Source organism: Tenebrio molitor, chromosome 4 (genome assembly GCF_963966145.1).
Source record: "Tenebrio molitor chromosome 4, icTenMoli1.1, whole genome shotgun sequence".
Lineage (NCBI taxonomy): Eukaryota > Metazoa > Arthropoda > Insecta > Coleoptera > Tenebrionidae > Tenebrio > Tenebrio molitor.
Genome location: NC_091049.1, coordinates 12454851 through 12474179, shown reverse-complemented (window position 1 = coordinate 12474179; position 19329 = coordinate 12454851). Strand labels below are relative to the sequence as shown.

General features: G+C 42.2%; 1 long non-coding RNA gene across 1 annotated transcript; it reads left to right on the top strand.

The window, feature by feature from the left end:
- The first annotated feature begins 10370 nt into the window (after nucleotides 1-10370).
- LOC138129121 (uncharacterized) lies at nucleotides 10371-11500 on the top strand. Its single transcript, XR_011159097.1, has 2 exons — nucleotides 10371-11029; nucleotides 11085-11500. It is a non-coding gene; the product is annotated as an uncharacterized lncRNA (long non-coding RNA).
- Nucleotides 11501-19329: the final 7829 nt, after the last annotated feature.

The window sequence follows — 19329 nt, the reverse complement described above, 5'->3', positions numbered from 1 at the left end:
AATATATAACTAATAAATAACAACAACGACCGCCCAGAACCTAACCTGAAATACAAGATCAAAGCGGCACCGTGAAACAAATTATAATTATGCTATTACGAATAGACACTGTAAATGGGATGAGTAAAACCCCCAAAAATCATCCACAAACGATGGCGCACCATAATCTTTTTAATCTCTAAAGTTACACAACATGTTACCTCAGATTTCGCAACAAGGCTCAAGATTACAATCACAGACAATCTAATTCCCTAAATGAATGTTACGCACCTCGGACTCTCAGCTCTTCAAGATAGCACGCGGTCTCCGATCGCGGAGTTAACCTAGTTCACGCCCCCCAGTCTCCTAATTTCTACCCTAGTAACGTAGGGTCGTCCAAGTCCCTGCGACACCTAACTCGGGCGTTCTGGGTGCAGTGCCCACGTCTTTTGTCCTCCGAATCGCCACTGCAGGATTACATATGATGATGAAACAGAGGCCGTCCACCGAGGGCGGTCGAGAAACTCTGCGGCCAAGATCACACGTTATGAGGGGGCCCCGCAAGATGACAACTGCCCCTCCACGTCCGGCTCTTTTGGCAGGCTCTCGTTTTTCATTGCAACGTGGATAAACTGCCCCCGCGTAGACAACTAAACATCGGCCAAACACGTGCCCCGGTTTTCCTTGTGGCAAATGGATGGCCGTTCCCTAAATGGACTCCCGTTTTCCCAATTTACATGGCGGCCGCAACAAGATAGGTTCAAAGTTTCTCCTTTCCTAACACCCAAAATTAAAATGGAATCGTCCGACCGATTCCGTCTACCGGATAACTTTATTGCGACGTTGACCTCGAAACGACTTTACCCCGAGAATTTCCACACGTGCTCTCAATTGTTACTTCTCCCGCGCTTATCGGAATAACAAAACGAAATAATATACCTGCTAGACACTACTTGTCGGTAAGATCATACTACTTGTATTCCAACGCGCAAAACGTCGGCGACACTCGAGGTTCGCACCTGTAAGCGATCAACCTGCGTCTCCTCCGCGATGGGTGTATGTTTACGGAGCACGGCCTTGATTACATTGACAAACAATGAAAGCGACCAATTCTCCAACACCACCGTTCACTTCGAGAGCTGAGAGTCGAGTCCCCCTCCGTTTCCGATTCCAACCGTACGCCATCCAAGGTACCAACAGTACACAATTAAAGAACCAAATAGTTCCTCTTGTTTTGGTTTCGGCGGCGGCAATTTGAATTCAAACTGGGGTATTACACAACATTTAACTTTCCCACTAAAAAGCCAGATTAAAACATGCAAAAGCAAAAAGAAATGTTTATTCTACGAAGAGCAGAAACCTGACACTACAATTACGATTACTGAATACTGAATCAATCCATTCGTTGTAGCTGTTAACCGACGTCCGGTTCTCTTCCTGTAGCACACGGCTGCTTAAAGGACATGATCCCCGCAAACTTATTTTTGCAAATCAAAGGCCCTCCCGAGTCCCCCTGACACGTCCTACTGCCCTCGCTACTGATTTTTACAATCTTCTGGACTGGTTGCATAGCCGCCACTTGAAAATTATTCGACATTTGTCCAGAATACTTAGTTAAACCCCACCCCATTATGTAACAAGGATCGTCTTAATTTGATAATTCGGTCTGCATTATCTCTGGAAACGATGCGTTATACATAGCATGCTACAAATATATTTTTAAACTTGAATTTGTGCTTCAAGACTGGTTTTATGAAACTTGTGTTTTAATATATACAGGGTGCGTCTGCTTAAATTTTATATTTGAATATCTTCGTTATTTTAAATGTCTGCTCAATGATATTTAGTCTTAACAAAGGCTGCATTGCCCTCTTTACATAGGCACTACAAAAATTAACAAGGATCTGGACAGAAGAGGAATATTCAAGAAAAAAAATAATGAAAAAAAATTATTTTCAGCATTTTCTAACATTATAACTTTTACCATGCATATCAAATGTTTCTGTGTAGATTTTCTGCCTAATAATCATCCTACTGTTTATTATTGACGAATAAATTAATGTTAAATAAAGACAATTTCCAGACTTACGTAAAAAAATACTTCACGGCTTACTGATTTACAAAAAAAAAACATAATTAATTTATTATTTGACAACGTCAAAGTAAAAAAGTTCGTGAAATCTTTGAAATAATCTTTTATACAAGATGTCGTTCTCACAGCAAGAGAAAATTAATATTATTTTTACGTATGGAGAGTGTCACCGCATATCGAGCCACAGTAAGAATTCTTCAGGCCCGTCAAGAAAATGATAAATTTTCCGAAATGAATATCAGATAAATTGTAAAGCTGTTTGAAGATACTGGCAGTGTTAAAGAATTGCCACGAGTAAGGGATGCACTCCCCAAAAATATTAGCTTTCAAAATGCCGTTGTTGATTAGGTAACTGAAAATCCACACACAAGCACAAGAGCCGTAGCGGCTACACTGAATGTCTCACAAAGCACGATTATTAGAACTTTAAAGTCTTTGAAATTTCATCCATATGAAATGATCCTGCAACAAGAACTTCACTGAGGAGTTTTTATTCCAGAATTGAAAGGTGTGTGGAAGTTAATGGTTGAAATAAATTTTGAGCATCTAATTTCGTTATAATTATTTTGAGGACATTTTTTTTTAATTTTCTGTGCTGCTAATTGTGTTACAGTGTTGAATTTATTGCAGATATTTTAATTGTTATTATTTAGTATGTGCTTAAATTATTTATTCACCTTCACCCCCTCTTTAAGCTTGACGCACCCACTTCCATAATAGCCACTTTTATAAATAAAAACAAAAGAATAAGGAGGGTACCGGCTACCGGGTACCCCATGATTCATTGTTTAAAAAATAAAATTAATAACATTTGAATTCGTTTTATTGAAAACTTTCTTTAACATAGTTTAGTAAAATTTTCCAGAGGATTTTCCCTAGGATGCAGACGTACCTACACCGGAGTTTGTACATACATACCCATTTGAATTTGTATTGTGTTTTACCGAATAGTTCAGTAGTAAAAAAATTTCAAATAAGGTAACAATGCCCCGTCAAATTGACGTATCTAAATTATTTGCTGAAAAATGAGTCATCTGTGAAACAAATTCGTAACAACTTTTTACGCATAAACTCTGTTTTGAACACAGCTGGAAAATTAGTTCTTTTTAACACTAATTTATTGCGTAGTCATCAAGTAAAAGTGTAATAAAAAGAATACAGGCAGATACAGAGGCCACAGCTGAATATGTTATACAACGTAATCTGAGAAAAAGCCAAAAAAAAATAATACTGCGGTTATTTTTCAAATAACTCTGTATCCTTGCAGGTTTCGTTATAGTATTTTACAGTAGAAGTCCGTTAGGATAGCCTTTACTGCCGAGCCAGAAATGTTGTGAGACGAGCTCGCAGAGCGAGTCGAATAATACTGGCGAGGCTGTAAAGGCCCTAACGGACGTGTATTGTACAATAGTTTTTGTAATATCTCTACGATTCGTTCACAATTATCTTTTTGAAATACATTTTTTTCAACGCCATCGAAAAAACCGAATGATTAATAAGTGTGCGGAGGACGTCGTCATGTCGACCGTTGTTTGTGAAAAAAAATTGTTTCAATGTTGTTTGTCAGATTTGTTCAACGCTCAACTTTCCGTTGAAAATAAGTGAATGAAATCAGTAAAAAACCACAATCAAGATATTCCCGATGTCCTGAAGTGAGGTCACCGTTATTGCCTGCAAAATCGCGCTTGTGTTAGTGAAGCATCATCTTCGATCTTGTCTCCATTTGCTGCTGTTTGTCAGATTTGTTCTTAACTTTCCGTTGAAAATAAACGACTGAAATCAATAAAAAATCGCGATCAAGATATTCCCGATGTCCGGATGGCCGCAGAGCAAGTGAGGTCATCGTTATTCCCTGCAAAATCGCGCTTATGTCGGTGTTAAAATTCTGAAGCATCATCTTCGATCTCGTCTACATCTGCTAGTGACTTACGGATTTCGATTAATTCAAGGTGTGTACCATAACATTAAACATTAATTATTGTACCAATTGTAAAAAAGTTGAAAAATAAAGTTTAGATCTACGTTGCTATAGTTATTTGGTCATTCATAACGGCCGCTCCCGCTCATAACGGACACCCTTAACGGACTCCGGCCGTTATGAGGTTGTTTACATGGTGACAAACAGTCCGGATATCCACCTTTAACAACTAGATATTACAAAAACTTTTGTAAAGCACATGTCAAGAGGTCATTGAGAAATATAATATTGCTAAATATATAACTAATTATTTATTAAAATTTAACATAAAATAACATTTTTAATTTACAATGCGAAAATTTCCGATAATAATGCGGAATCTGGAAAAGTGCCCCGAATGCTTGCAGCGTTTCCACGTTGAATGGCAAGGGAAATCCTCTCAAAAAGGAATTTCTTAGATTTTGAATCCCCTGATTCCGCGATAAGTCGGTCTCCGATGACATTAATGAAATCTATTGTTTCTTTGCACCAAGGGCCTAAGGTTTCAAAGGCTAAACCTTTAAATATGTAGTTTGACGAAATAATTGAACGATATTTGTTATGTTTGCGTTTGCAAGCCATTTCAGCGACAAAACCTGAGACTTCAGATGTTTTCAATACGTAACTGTCTGCAAGTGTATCTACGACAGTAACGTCCCAAACCAAAGGTTGACCTTTATTCCACGGTACTAAAGTCATCCCATCAGGGCGTTTTCCGTCATCACGAGATAGTCCGTTTGGTTCTAAAGTTGAATTAACATGAATAGAAGTCAAAGATAATAGAATTAATTTCAGTGTGTCTTGAAAATCTACCACTGCTTTTGGAACAACTTAGACCGTGAATACCAATTTCATCAACTTTCGCATTGCATTTGCAAATATGAGGTGTACAAAGATTACAACCCAATCTTAAACCAATACAAACTTGGAAGGAAGTGTTATCTAAATATTGTTTATCTTAATTGATAATTAAAAAAGATATTCGGATATAAAGTTTTAGTAGACGCACCCTGTATACTATTGTACTATGTATTGGGAGCATGGAATTTCGGGCAGCAATTTAAATGTTATTTAAAAAAACCCAATGTAGTCTAAGCTTTATTGTCATAAATGTCATAATTAATTTTAGCTGGACTTCAAAATAAACTGTCACAAATATTATGCACAATTATTTTACATTTTGGCTATTGATTTCCAAAATTTAATAAAACACTGTTTAGTTTTCGGAAAATCACATCTAAGCACCTGCAACTTTTCAGGATTGATGAATGCAATTTGTGAAAATGATATGTGGCAATAGTGGATATTAAAATGAGGTTATTAATACGTCTAGCACCTAAAGCCTATTTCACATTTTATATCAGCCACTAACGGAGCGCACTTGTTTGTTGTGTCTGGAAGTGTTCAGATCGTGTACAATCGGGCGAAAATCATCGCTCTTTCCAGGATAAAAAATTAATTCTTTTCAGAGCTATTGCTTTTCCTGTGTATTTGTTAATAGTGTGTTAATAGTGATTTCCAGCAAAAAAAATGGCTTTCATGAGTAAGGTGAAGAATAGAGTTTCAAGCGGGGACAGTCGAGAAATAATTGCAAATATATTAGAATTTATGCGACAAGAAGCAGAAGCTGGAACTCAGTTAATTCCTCTTGCAAAGGTTCATGAACTAGTGGCGAGGGCTACGGGTGTGAGTAACAGAACTATTACTAGAATTGCGAAAGAAAATGAAAATGAAAATGATATCAAGCGAAGAGACCTGTAGTTTTTCGACGCCCAGTAAAAAAAGAAAGAAGCAAAATTCAAAGATCGTCCTGGACATCTGGGAGTTCTTCGAAGAATGATTGTAAATTTTCACGTAACAGAACAAAAGACGCCAAGGCTTAAAGAAATTTACAAGAAATGTTGTGAAGATGTTGGATACACTGGAAGTCGCGAAAGCTTACGCGGTGAAATCCACAAATTAGGTTTTTGCGCGATTGTACTCTGTTTGCTTGTTTACCACGTCTGTTTCCAAGACGGTAAGCTCTGTTTACTTGTTGCTAACGATAAACTCGACGGTAAGTAATTTTTGGTATTCTAGAACGGTAAGTAAAGTTTATTCAAAATTAATCGATAAAAAATTTGTTACACAGTCTAGGACTGGTTTACAAATCTATGAGGGGCATGGTGACCAACTCAATAGACCGGGACCAATGGCTTAACGTGACTTCCGAATCACGAGACAGAATATAGCCTTTTTTTATTATTTTTTAAATTTCGCCCTGGGTCGGAATCGAACCCGCGACCCTCGCGTCCCTGAGCCGAAACGGACTCCCTTAGGCTATATTATTATTAATTATTATCATAATTTTTATGTAGACAGAAGTTGAAGACAAGATGTGGGGGCACTTTCTGGAAACTCATAAAGCTCTTGTAGTCGGCTTTCCTTGCCGCTGCAATGAAATAGCATTAGCAAACTTGCCGCGACATTGGCATTGTCAAAATTTTCATACCCCGCATTTTCATTGTCTTCTTGATTACACATTGGGATTGTTGGTTTCGAAAATTCTTCATTTATGTAGACAGAAGTTGAAGACAAGATGTTAGCACTTTCTGGAAATTCACACGGCTCTTGTGGTCGGCCTTCCTTGCCACTGCAATGAAACAATATTAGCCACAGACTTGCCGCGAGATTAGAATTGTCAAAATTTTCATACCCCGGATTTTCCTTGTCTTCTTGATTACATATTGAGGTCGCTGGTTTCGAAAATTCTTGATTTATGTAGACAGAATTTCCAGACAAGATGTTAGTACTTTCTGGAAACTCACACGGCTCTTGTAGTCGGCATTCCTTCCGCTGCAATGAAATAATATTGGCGGAGTTGCCGCGACATTTGTATTGTCAAAATTTTCATACCCCGTGTATTCCTTGTCTTCTTGATTACACATTGAGGTCGTCGGTTTTAAAAATTCTTTAGTTGTGATGCCGAGGAATTTTTCTTGTACATTGAATCTTGTTTTCGGCACAATCTTCAATCTAGCTGAACTTCGAGGAAACGACTAACTCCTAGTCCTAGCGTTCTTTGAATTTCTCAGAAATTAGGGCTGAACGCACCCCACATTCCAAGTTTCTTCTACAATTTTCGGAATCACTAAGGCCCGTATTTATAGTCCAAACTTAAGTTAGACTCAATCTTGAGACAGACTTGAGTCTGTCTTATAAACAATACCTGAGCACTCAAGTTTGACTCAAGCCCAAGTGAGGGGTTAGGCAGACTCAAGTCTTGCTTACATGAGTTTACAGGTCTAAAATTGTCTCTGTACTGTCTGACAGTTGCTGTTTTCCTGTTTTTCGTTTCGTTTCAATTATATGGGTAGGCACTAATGTTCAGATTTGAATTTTAGATGTAAGCATTAAATACTTATTTATCGCAGGATGGAAGATTGTTATGACTTAATTTACAAAGAAGAAGTTCCAAATACATATACGTCAACAACGTATTTTGTATACAGGCTATTTCACGAGTGATAATGAGCCTAACGGAATAAAAAATGCACCCCACAATATAAACTAGGCAAAAATGAATAGGGAATTCCACAATTTTTCTTGAAAAGCAAAATAATTGCCCCAATCCTCCCACGTATTCTTAAACACAAGATAAATTTAAAATGTTACAAGTACTTGAAACATTACATTTGCGGAGCAACTCTTCAAAACGCATTATGGCACATAAAACAGTTTTTTGGGTAGAAGCAAAAAACGTATATTTTCTAATTCGATTCACTTTACGTTAAAACTATACGGCCATTTGAGAAGTTCTATTAGATGAATCACATAAATGGTCTCATTTAGATCAAAAAGACCCTAGATATTTAGAAAATATCAAAAAAAGATCGGACATAATGCAATTTGATTCATTCTAGTGAATGTAATGCGTTTTGTTGTGGTATGTTTGGACATAATGCTTATTGTTAATCGTGAAATTCATTATAACATTGTAAAAACCGAGGTAAACACTTAATTGAAAAGCCAAACTAATACTAGACAAGATTTTTAATTGAAAATAAAATTAACAACAAACACGAAATGCAAAATAAACAAAAAAAAAATGGGAAAGTAGGTACTTAAACAAACGTAAACAAAAATTTTCGAAATTTAAATATGCATCCTCTTTCGTAACCCACACTAACCGTTAAGTTTAAGACATAATTTATAAACTAAAATACACGATTGAAACCGCTAATTTGAGGTTAGATACATGCTAAAATGCATCCAAAATGCCAATGAAACAACATAATGCGTTTTGATCCGTCTACGTCGATGAACATTATACGTTTTGATGCAAGCATCAGATTTCAAACTGAAATTAAATAGAGACATAATTCTATTTCTAGTAGTTTCTTTAGGTAGGGCTGTAAAGTAGTTATAAAAGATTTCAAATCCACCTCAAACTGAATTTTGGCCTCGAGTGGACATAATGCGATTTGATAAGTTGCTCCTCATTTAATGTGTATATTAATATATTTTTAACACATTTCATTACAAATTTTAAACTGTATTTATAAAAAATTCAAAAATGAAAAAATTCCCTATTCATTTTTGCCTAGTTTATTTTCAAAAAAATCCGGACATTATAATTTCAGTAGGCAGCTTTTTTCGGAAATGTAGTGTGGGTCTCATTTTTATTCCGTTAGGCTCATTATCACTCGTGAAATACCCTGTATTGTATATTGGTTTACAGTTTTTTCAATTGCTGGGCCGTGCGGACTGTAGTACTCTCTGGTTAGCTATTGTACTGGGTGTTATTCCTTTCCTAAACACAATTTTTTCGTTCTACCGAAACAGTATCTGTTTTTTAATTTTCTATTGCCTCTTCCATATCGTGTATGAGAGAAGCCAACAGAATTTTCTCCTTTAAATTGTACGGGATTTTCATTTTGCAAAAGAATTCAAAACAAGCTGTCACAAAGTGTACCTATGGTATAACCATGGCAACTGGACTCAAACGAAACTGGAGTAAGACTCAAGTCTAACTTTTACGAGAATCGAATGCAGGTTTTCACGGCCGTTGTCAATAGGGTAATTGTTTTCCGGGTTGTGCCGCGGTCGTCTGGATTGCTGGGTAGCTGACGTTTCAATAACCATGCTGCTATCTTCTTCGGAGCTTGTAAATAAACGGAACAGTCATCAATGTGGACAAAATGAAGAGACTTATGCCAAACGCGGTGCCAATAACTTCTAATTACGAAGAAATTACACTTTGGGAAGAAATAATCAAAATTAGTAATGACGACACAATCACTGGAGAAAATCTTTTGGTTTTAAAAACGAATATTGAAATGAGACTGGGAAGCAAGTTACAAGAAATGGGATGGGATTTAGGCAATGGGGAGAACAAATTGTTATATTTAAGTTAGAAATGCCCACCTCGCGTTAGTTTATAACCAAACAGTTTCAATAGTCCGGAACACAGCAGAGCATCTGAAATATTATCAGTAATGAGCACCGTTACTTTTCTGTCCCTAAGGTGGTTTTAAACTATATGTTACAATGCAATTACGCATTTTTGAACTGTCGTAAAATTAGATCACTCATATTTGACAAATGTAAATATAATGACAGGTTTAGTGGATTTCGATTTTTTTCACTAAATGTTAGTGAAGCAATGTTGTCAGACTGTGGTAGGCCATTCCATAGCACACTGCCTTTGGTCAGTGTCATGGCCTGGTAAATGAAGATCGCCTTGGCTAATTTCAAAATTATAGAGTACACCTGAAAAATCAGGAAGTCGATATATTACAATTTTTTCCACATGTAAAAATGCCTTTTTGAAATTTGAAAGTCATATTTTTTATATAGGTTAGGTAAGTTTGACAACCCAAAACGTCGTCGATATTTTAGAACATCATAATATTGTCTGTTCCATCCTCTGCACGACTGCAGGGTGCTCTTCGCGATGTTTAATACTGGGCTACCCTCCGCTTCGACCACCCTTCTTCTAATTTGAAAAGAATGAGCACTTTCGCGTTTTCGGTTAAATTAGGCATTTTGTTTCTCAAAATTGACATTGATCATTGACAAAAAATGTAAGTGCATTTCACACTGTAGAAAATTTGGTGTACTCTTATAATTTTGAAATTAACTGTATGTCAAATGTGTCAAAATTTTATAAATTTTTAAATTGTTGTTAGATTGTTGAGAGTTGCCTTTTTTTATAACTTTATGAATAAGAGTTTGAGATGTGTTTGTTTGTAGCAATAATAAATAAGGCAAACATTTACACACATTAAAATCTCTGAAAAATACATCGATAAAATCCAGCAATCAGCACGGGTTTTGTGACAGGTTTCTAAGTAACAACAACTAAAAGATAGTTTTACAATATAACAATCTAGCCAAAATTGTGCTCACTACTTGTACGCTTTTTTTTTAAATACAGAGTGATCAACAAGAATCCAAATCAGAGCAAGCGTTGCAAATTATCGGTCACGTCGTAGCAGAATCATACGCAAATAAGCGTTCAAAGCATGGCCGTAGACAATTTGTGGTCTCAAACGCTACTTTATAATAAATCATACCTCATGAATTTTAGACGTTGGAATTATAATTGGGCATTTTATTATTATTATAAGATAAGGGAAACAATTTATAAGATAAATAAGAGCAACATTTTACATTTGTAAGAGTAAGTAAATTATCAGCTTTATTGCCAAACGCGACGCCACTGGTACGGAGATGTTTCGTTGAAATGTCACATTTCAAAATTCAAGGTTGTTGATGTTGACAATTTAAGTGATTTAACCTAGAAAACAAATCTTCGATTTCGGCAATATTTACAGACGTTTATTGAAATTGTAAGCAATAATTATCCGAGAATAAGTTGTAAAATGGGTTTTACCATTAAAGAGAAGGCATTTTTATTACATTATTTTCGAAAGAGGGTGAAACAAGAAAGTGAAGACTGGCCTTACTTTGTACCCCCTTACACTGAAGAATTTCAAGCCAGATGTCCGAACCTGATGGTATAGGTTATCAACACGTTTATCAATGTCTTAAAATTATAGTGCCTAATTTTAGTGAATCATAATCCATCATTAAGAAGAAGTCAGGTCAGTCCTTAGTTCAAATTTTAGAAATGGTGCAAAATGTTTGACAAATTATCAAGGAACATCCCTCAACTTTCATAAGGCGTTTAAGACAGCAAATTAAATTGAGTTATGGCACTTATTGCAAAAATTTTGAAGGATATTAATTTGTTTCCCTTGTGTGTTGCAAGAAATAAAACCCACACATTACCTTAAACAAATTTTCATCATAAATGAATTTTGGCAATCCATTTCACCTGACAGCTTCATAAGTGTTTTTGGAAAATATGAGAGGCGAGTTTGACTCTTTCTGGACCACAATGGAGAACATTTGGAGCAGTTTTTGTGAAAACTTATTTTTTGACCTTGGAGTAATTTAAATGTTTTAAACTGCTAGAAAAGATACGAGTAAGTTCTCAATTAACCAAAAATGTGAGAATAATAACTTTAGCACTTTTCTTACAGAAGACAACAAAACAAAGAATTATGAAAAATAATTACTTTTAAAATTTTGTAACCAAAGATTACGTGCCTTATGAAGGAATTTTATGTAACTGTGTGTTTTTTCCTTAATCAGTAATAAATAATAATTAATAATAACTTTCTTTTAAATCCATTATTCATGAATTACAAAAAATTTATAAAGGCAATTAATAATAGATTTTTGAGAGGTAGGCAACCAACAAAACGAGTGTGCACAGCAAGTATATAAAAGTGTCTGATTAGTATACGACGTACGTTTCGATAAAATAAAAGATGAGGTAGCACTCTTGATTTGGTTTCTTGTTGATCACTCTGTAGAAGTGTAGAAATTTCGAATAAACGACTCAATTAGAACAAAATTGGTTGCTTATCTAAATTTAAACGAACCTCAGGTCTAAAAAAATTGTAAACAGAATAAAACGCTCCAAGCTTCAAGCGAACAGCATGTCCAGGCTGTTTTGAGCAGATTTGCTTCATTGACTGTACCGTACCTACAACCGTAGCCACATCCTTGTCTTACAGACACTCGCTCGTTTCCTGGTCTGCGCATTTGATCCGCCAAGCTATTCTGGTCAAGCAGTACCTACACAGCTTGCAGCGGTCACGACGTGCTGGTAGTCGACAAGGGTCCCGCCGCACAAGTGCTGGTTGTTGCTCGTTCTAATAGAAACGACGTATGGGTCGTCTTCTTTGTTACCCTCAGAGCCGCCAACGATTTTACTTTCGTCCTCTTCTTGTACTGATGCTAGTGCTAAAACAATGAAAGTATTTCCTAACTACAACTTTTTAATGAGGCTTTCCTGCAAGCACTTACCACAAGATAAGCGCATAATTAGATTTAAAGGAATCAGAAATATAAAATTCATTGTCTCTTGTCTTCGAAAACCTGGTACTGTTACTTCCGCAAGACGAACTTTTTTTATGTAGGTACCTACCAATAATCTTCTCGCATATTTATCATTTGACGTTGTTCTAGAAACCTTGACAATGGTAAACTACTTATAATTTAGTGTTATTTAAATTTATTTATCAGTATGTCAGCAAAAGTACGAATATACATAGGTACTTGCCATGCCATGCACCTGCAATTCCGTTGATCTGCTACTTTTAGGAACTGCTCTAAATTGGTTTAAATTTCCTAAAATCGTCCCAATTAATTTGTAATCTTCTCTCTCTGACTCACACATTTACATGGTCTCGGCAATGTCCACAACAAAACCATTTTTGAAGGTTTCGTACCGTTTTAAAAATAGGTAGTGTTACATTAAAAAAAAATGCAAGTTTTCTCCATGATTCGATCATCGTGCGCACGACGTTTTCCGCCAAAAATAATAATAACCCGAATTGAGAGGGGCGAAACTATAAAAGACAGGACAAAGTGCGGGGAGGGGCTTTTTGTCTTTGGTCAGGGAGGTCAGATCGGTGCAGAACTGTGAAAGGGGCTGAAACGTCGAGTGGTTGAACGGCGAGAAAAGGGTGTGGAGACGTCGAGGGTCCGAAGAGGGTGAGGCTGGAGGAAGAGTCCAGGAAGTCCAAACCCAGAGGCCGAGGAGCGGATCCCCGACGAAAGGTTCGTGAAGAACCAAACGCCGGAGTGCGGAGTCAAATTCCACGCCCGGATTTCGTCGTCCACCGTGGGCCAGAGGAAATCCCCGAGGAACGTTCAGGTCTCCAGAGACGTCGACCGCCCCGTGACGATCAAGGCCAGGGTGATAGAAAAAATTTTTAGTTTTCGCGAAGCCAGCGCGTCGTTTCAGGCAGAACGTTTTTTTTTGTTCGGGTTGAGTTATCCGTCTGCTGGTGGCCTCGCCTGCAAACGGCCGGTCATGCCGATAACAGTTTTTTTTTGTAAGAATTCTTGTTTATTTGATTTCATTATCTTTTGTGTCTTCGTCCGCCGCGCGACGTCCTTTTCTATTTTGAATTTAGCTTTTTTTTTTGGGAAACGAGGTGAGGCCCGAGGGAACGGTCTCGCCGATCGTGGGCGGCGTAGAAGAATAGCGTCGAGGACGATATCGGGCTTCACTTTCGGCTCTCCCCGTTTTTTTAATTTAGTTTTTGAATTCAATTTACTTTTCGAGTTTTCCTTTTTTTTCCGTCGCGGCGAGGGCACAACCCTTCATATTTGTTCATAATTATTGTGTGTGAGAAACGTTTTTATTATCAAATAATCAGATTTTTACGTGTGCAGAACGGGGTGAAAATATATTCATTTCGTTTAAACCACTCGGAGTTTTCTTTCTTCCGATTATCACCACCCACCCCCACATTTAGGTTGTACTCTCGAGCAGTCTCCAGTGCATCTCGACCCGAAGTCTGTTAAATCGTTATTTTGGGAAAATTTCAATATCAGGAAAAAAATAACGTAACAGTAGGTAACTGGAATAACACGTCGGTTGCAAGTTCTAAAGTTACAAAAAGTCACATTTATAACAAAATGATTTATTTTTATTGATAACGAACATATCATTACATACATATAGATAGAGCACTTGAGCAGAAAAAACACTTATGAAAATGAAATAAAATAACTATTGTAAAGAGGTCGGACAATCTCTTTTCTAGGAAGCCGCTGTGGATGTAGAATCATCGTTGGGACAAGTGCATGGACTTAATTCTAACCAACTAACGAATTAACTAACTTTAGTCTTAATCTATGTCACACAGGAAGGTTTAGACTTCCCATCAGTGCCATTTCTAATTTAATAGGTACATTGGTGGACTTAGCGCATGCAAACTAACAAATATGTAATAAATAAACCTTCTATATTTATTCTATTAGTGCAGATAAACTAACTAGTCTGATAAATTTTACTTATTCTAGAAATAACTACATAATAAAAGAATTATTGCGTAAATGCAAATATACGTAAATGTTGGGTGCTTTTCCATATATTGTTGAGCTATAAATAATTATGTTTTATTTAACAAATAAAAAAATGTAAAGGGTGTTTTTTTAAATTTGGCGTCGAAGTAGGCGTTGGAGAGTCGATTGAGATCGCACCACTCGTGTAAAGCGTAAGATTTAAACAGCTGATCCGTGATCCGTAACCTGTATAGTGCGTTCACAATCGACAGTTCAACGCCTACTTCGACGCCAAATTTAAAAAAACACCCGTTATATACCATTCACGATTGTTTCAAATTCGGACTATCTATGAAAATCGGACATTTTAGTTGGCAGTATTCTGATTTGTCATAATAAATGTATATTAGGTTATAATTCAACCGAACACTGCTCCGAGGTTATTACATTTTTTAAACAATTGACCCATTAGGAACAATAATCGTAAAATTTTAATTGAAATGAAACATACATATTTGTAGGGCAATTCTGGGTAAATTATTATTAACTAAATTAATGACGAAATTGACAACAATGCCAATATTTAAAAACGAAATGTCATATGACAGGACCTGACTTCCGAACTCCACGTCGGCGGCTTCTTCCTTTCGACGGCGGTAGAAGTCAAAACGGCTGACTGATCATTCATTTCTTCTTGAAAATCGGATTCTCCCGGGTTGGAGAAACTGAAAATTTCTCTTCCAAACGGGGTTCTTCTTCCGGGGTGTCGGATGCAAAACTTAAAACCAAAAAATCTTCTTCTACCTTCCTCGACTCCTCCCTCAGTACGGCCAGATTTCCGGCTTCCTGGAGGGGTAAGGTTAGGAAAACGGCGGTCTTAACGAAAATTAAACTTTTATTCGAAAAAAAGAAAACGGAAAAAGAATGGAGCACTTCGATAATTTACAAAAACGGAAAGTCCTTCCTTCTGGACGTTTTGGGTTGTGCCGTCCCGCCGACCCCCCTGGGGGTGGCGGTGGCGGACTTAATGGCGGTTGCGGTGGTTGCGCCGGCGCCGGCGGCCGCACAGCGGGCACGGGGTCGTGTCCGGGGCCTCGGCGTCATTACCGTTGGGAGGGGGGGGGGGGTATGGGCTCGTGGAGAGGGGCGGCTGGGGTGCGTGGGCAGGGGCAGTCCTTTGACATTAGCCCGATGGTCCCGCACCGGAAGCAGAAGAGTACCGCCGGAGCCCGGCACGCGCCGCGGGAGTGCCTGGGGACGCCGCACCTCCAGCACAGCGACTCGGGGTGCTTGCGGGTGCTCACCGCGTTCGCTGTTTGCCGTCCCTTCGTCCCGCTCCGTCCAGTCATAGAACTCCTCCGGGGCAGGTTCGGTCGGGTGGTGTGGGAGTCCGGGTCGGTGCGGCGAGCTGGGGGGAGGGCAGCCGGGCTACCCATCCCGGTGAGGGCCGCGTCCACCTCGTCGACGATCTCCCATTCCAGGTCCAGGGTTTGGTCCGTGGTGGGCGCTGGTGTCGTCGACTCCGCTTCGGGTGGAGGGGTCGTCGGCGTCTTCCGGCGGCAGTGGGGTGGCTGGGTCGTCGCTACCTCTTGGGGGGGGCGTGGCCGTGGCGACCGGCGAAGTCGCTCCTGTAGCTGGCGGGCGGCCTGTCGCGCTGCCCGCGCGAGGTCGGCCTGACCGCTCAGCCGTCGTCGCAGTTGTAGCCGGACGCTCGTCATCCCTGTCGGCGCCGGTGAAGCCCGCTGATTCGGCATCCTGCAAACGTTGACAAGGTTAGCTGGGGCTTCGGGTACTCGGTATGGCCTCAGGTCGTTTGCTTGCGCTCTAAGAGTCTTCGGTCCGGACGGGGGTTGAGGGTTGGTTGCCACGGAGGCGAGGACTTTCGGGATGGTGTACGGGCCGGAGGGTTTGGGGGCTCGCTTCACCGCGGAACCCTCGGCACCGGACGGCGGAGTGTGGTCCTGGTTGAGAGCGCAGTCTCCCGGATGACAACGCCCCTTCCAGTGGCAAAGGTTTTCATCATTGCTATTCTTCGCGAGGGCGCGCGCCAACTTCACCCGGTCGGGCTTGGAGGTATCCTGTCGGGGGTGGACGGCGTCGTTGCATGCCCTCAGGGTGGCGGCTCCAGCCGGTTTGGGGACAGGCGGCTTCCTTGTGTGAGCTGTTGGGCTCCTTTCCACCCCTCGTCGCACCTCGGTGTATTGGACATACCTGGGGGCGCCTTCCGGGAGGGGCTGCTGAAGGCGCTGCCCCTTGCCTATGGAGAGAGTAGGTGGCGAATTGTCACTGACCTGTAAGACTGGGTGCGCCGGTGTCAGCTGCACCGCCTTCACGGCGGCTGGGGCACGTAGCGAGGCGCTACCCCTTTCCAGGTCGATGGTAAAGGGGTATCGCCGCAAGATGTCGATGTCGGACGGTAGATGCGCCAGGTAGTAGTCGTCGTCCCAATCTTCAGGGATATCCAATAGGCCTCGGTGATGGCGTCCATTTGGTCGTTGGCCATCCGGGCCGACTGGATGGTCGGAGTGGCGGGGCGGAGGTGCCGGTAGCACTTGTCGCGGAGGTGGTCCCCAATGACGAACCGACGGCTCCGGTGTCCACTAGGGCGGCATGCAACTCACCTAGGATCTGGACGGTGACGTGTGGTCGGTGGTCGGATTTTTCGGTAAACGGTCGGTCGTTCGGCGGGGTCGACGGTGACTGCGCTGGCTCCCCTAGGGCGCAGAGCCCCGAGGCGTTTCCCGATTGGCACGGGCAGTCTTTGGACATAACACCGTCCTTTCGGCAGCGGGAGCAGAAAATCTTCACTGACCCGGTGCACTCACGACGGAAGTGACCTGTCTGTCCACACCGCAAGCACAGGGGGGTGGAGGACTGCTGCCCTGAGGTTGGTGCGGTGGCAGACGTCTTCGAAGCGGTGTCCCGCTCTGGTGGGGTTGGCCGGCACCTCTGCGGGGGCGGTGTGTTTGTCTCGCCTTCCGGTGGCCTGCGTTTGCTCCTGGAGTAGGGCTTCTAACTCCCGGACGGAGCGTAGCAGTGTGACTGTGTCGGTGAGCTCGGATCGCTTCAAATGTAACCTGTACTCCGGGATGGAGGTTGCTGTACATCCACGATAGCTGCTGCTCCGGTTGGAGGCAGCCATGTCGTCTCAGCAGCGTCTGGAGTTCGGTCAGGTACGTCGTCACCGGCTCGGTCGGTCGCTGGAGGCGGCGACTGATCTCAACCTCCAGGTCTTCCTGGTGGCTTACCGGAAAGTAAAACAATCGAAAGTCAGTTACGAACCCTTTCCAGTCACACCACCGCTGACGGTTGTTCCGGAACCAGGCGGCGGCTTCACCTTGTAGGAGTCCGGGTAGGTGGGACAACAACTGGTTGGTGTCGACACCATCGAACGGCACAAACGTCTCGGCTGCACGGTCCCGGAGGAATTTGACCAAGTGTCACCTCAACTCGTCGACCGTTCCGGTGGCGTCCAGGTCGAGTCCGGAAAGAATTGCGGTGAGGGCCTCCTTGTTCAGCTTGTACACCATGAAACAGACTCGTCAAGCTCCGGGGTCAGCGACTGCGGGCCTGCTCCGGTTCCCGGAGCCGGATCTGCGGTCTGGGATGACGTCTTGGTCTTGTCGGTGGGTCCTGTCGGTTTGGTCGGTGCCATGATTCCTAGCGCTCGTTTTCTGCCTAGAAAGACGCTTTGTGGTTTCGCGGCGTACGGCCAACTCCGGGATGACTGGCGGCAATCACACCTCCGGAGAAAAGTCCGTTCCGATTGTTAGTGGGTGGTCAATCGGCTCTGGGGTTACCGCTGGCGGTAGCCACACCGGAGCCTCTTGAGCAGGCGCTAAGCGTTAGTTGAGTGACGCTCGGTTCCTTCCGGGGTGATCGGCACTCCACTCCGGAAAATTGGATCATCGGTCGGCAGACGGACTCCGGAGATTACCGGCGGCGATAACCTCACCGGAGTGTCCGGGCGGCGCTGCGCAAGCTGATCGCATCCGGGGTGACCGGCGGCGGTCCCTTCACTCCGGAAAACCGGATCGTCTGTCGGCAGACGGGCTCCGGAGATTACCGGCGGCGATAACCTCACCGGAGTTTCCGGGCGGCGCTGCGCAAGCTGATCGGATCCGGGGTGACCGGCGGCGGTCAATCCACTCCGGAAAACCGGATCGTCGGTCGGCAGACGGACTCCGGCAATTACCGGCGGCGATAACCTCACCGGAGTGTCCGGGCGGCGCTTTTCCCTTTTTCCCGTTCCTGACAGCGGTCCCTGCTCGGGCGCCAATTTATGTGACGTTAACTTCAGGTAGTGACGTCACATGGGTTTGACGCCGTTCGGTCGGTCGCAGTAAGCCTCGAGCGCCAGTCCCTTTTTTCGGCTGTGGTGGGACGCCACACGGCCGGGGTAGCTTCGCGGAGTTACGGTATGTCCGGGGGTCGGCTGTCAGGGCGCGGGAAGGGGGGGAGCAAAACAAATAGCAGTCGCTAAAACCTTTATTTACAAATGACTTGGAGAACCAGGTCCGGCGAAATCCTTCGGGGATGGTGTTCGTGACCTGGAACGCCTGGGGGAATGTGGACGAGCAGGTCGCGTCTGTCTCCGGTGGAGCGTCCTTGGTGTAGAGGTTTGTACTTACTTGTTCTGGACGGACCTGCTCAACTGCTCACTTCACCTGCGGGGCAGAGAGAGAGAACGGGAGAGCGGGAAAGACGGTTTCGGACGGGCTGCAGTCGGGTCGGGGAAAGGGGCGGAAGGCTTGGCCGTTTGCCAGGTGCAAACGGCCGGGGTGCGGGGAACGGAAGGCTGGTTCGGATTATCGGACAAGAAGTGGGTTCGGGATCGGAGCTGATGTCGGAAGCGGAATCGGGATGGGAGTGAGGCCCTAGATAAAGAACGAAAATACATAGCTGACTGAGATTCCTGGTTTGGCAGCGATAGCGAGCAGACGTGGAA